The sequence below is a fragment of the Propithecus coquereli genome, unplaced genomic scaffold, assembly GCF_000956105.1.
Source record: "Propithecus coquereli isolate 6110/MARCELLA unplaced genomic scaffold, Pcoq_1.0 Scaffold195, whole genome shotgun sequence".
NCBI classification, from domain to species: Eukaryota; Metazoa; Chordata; class Mammalia; order Primates; family Indriidae; genus Propithecus; species Propithecus coquereli.
This window is the reverse complement of record NW_012144411.1, coordinates 1,625,080-1,627,023: the sequence shown is the minus strand read 5'-3', so window position 1 is coordinate 1,627,023 and position 1,944 is coordinate 1,625,080.

The window sequence follows — 1,944 nt, the reverse complement described above, 5'->3', positions numbered from 1 at the left end:
TCAAGCAATCCTCCTCCCTCAGCCTCCGGAGTAGCTGGGACTACAGGCACATGCCACGACACTTGGCTAATTTTTCTATTTTTAGTAAAAACGAGGTCTCACCCTTGCTCAGGCTGGTCTCGAATTCCTGAGCTCAAGCAATCGTCCCACCTTGGCCTCCCAGAGTGCTAGGATTACAGGCGTGAGCCACTGTGCCCTGCCCACCCTACACTATTTCATAGGCGATTTCTAATTTTATTGTACTGTTTTTGAAAATCTATATGATGGTCTTTGGTATTTGAGATTTGCAATGTTCTACTACATCGTTTTGTAAATATTCCATGTGAACTTAAAAAGTTTTACCTAAATAGTTCAGCAACAGAGTTTATGTAAGCCCATTGGATCCAGCTTTTAAAATTTTGCCCCATTCTTTTACATATTTATTGCCTACTAGCAATTATCACTATTTTTGTTGGTCTCAACTTCTCACTGCCAATTGCTTTATTTTGAGGCTGTTGTTTCAGAGTTGTTATATTCCTGGTGAACTGCTCCATTTATTATTATCAAAGCTTACTCTTTATCCCAACACTCCCTTTATTATTTACCTTACAAATCGATTTTATCTGATCAACAGGTTCACACTTCTCTTTCGATAGTCATTTTCTTACTATATTGTTTTCCATCAATTTATTTTTAACCATTACATTTAAGAAGTCTCTTTGTAAACCACATATAGTCTTTAAACTGACAAGTTTATGGTACTTGTTATTACTAATAATCTGAATTTCTATTTTGTGTGAATTTTCTTTGCTCTTCTGCCTTTAACGGGGTTCCTTTTTTTTATTATTGATTCTTACCCAGTTATTTACTTTCAATTTAACCTGATCCTTGCTATCTCTAAAACCAATACATGAATCCTTTCAGGTATATACTGCTTTATCACCAGAGTGAGGTTAAATAGGAGGCCAAAATAATCGTGGATAAACAAGGCAACATTGCTGGACATAATCGGCATTACGTTGTCTTCTGGCATTTGCAGGCCTTTTTTTTTTTTTCTGTACCTTTAAAAAGGGGAAAATTTTGTGGATGAAGTATTGGGAGGTACTTATAATCAACAGACATTCCTACTTTACCTCTGGAAACTTATCATCTCTTTTCTCTTTAATCACTAGGGACAGTTTTTTGTATTTTTTTTTTTTTAAAGCAGAATCCTCTCCAGTTCTCCCAAACTCAGAAACAGCTGAATAGAAACGAACTGCCAAGTGTTTGGCCTTTAACATTTTAGAAGTATTTATTTGTATTTCATTATAAACTTTAAAGCTCATGGGGTATAAACATTTTTCTGGATTGAAGATCCACATCCTTCACATTTTCACAAATTGTCCAACCCCCTAGAAGATTAAGCACTAATAGATGCTGTAATCTGGGCCATGGGACCTCAATCATTTTCTTACCCCAACATGCTACATTATTTGACACACTTGCCTCAGGAACAGCAATTCTCAAAGAGAGGAGCCGTTAATCACGATCTGAGTCAAGGAGCTCCCCCTTTGCTTATTGAGAATTTCTTAAGTCTTCAAATTCATTTATTCCTGGGTTTTTCTCTAGGACCCTTTCAACATTGGGAAACTATTTCAGTTTTCATAAGCAATAGTATCTGCAGGTTTGAAAAATCTGCCAATGTACTCAGTTAAAAACCCTCACTGCCGAGAAAATTTTTGTAAATGAACATGACTTGTCCACTATCATCAAATCAGTGAAGTTGAGCATATGAAAATTAAACCTCAGGTCTGCAAAATTCATGGTTCAAGGAGTAGGTATATATTTATTATAATTACATGATTCTTGACAATATGCACTGCCATCCAAAAAGGAATTGCATTTATCGCTACTTGTTTGTTCACTAGTATGAAGATGCAACTTAACATACATAGAAAATATTTTATATACTTTGATACTGCCATA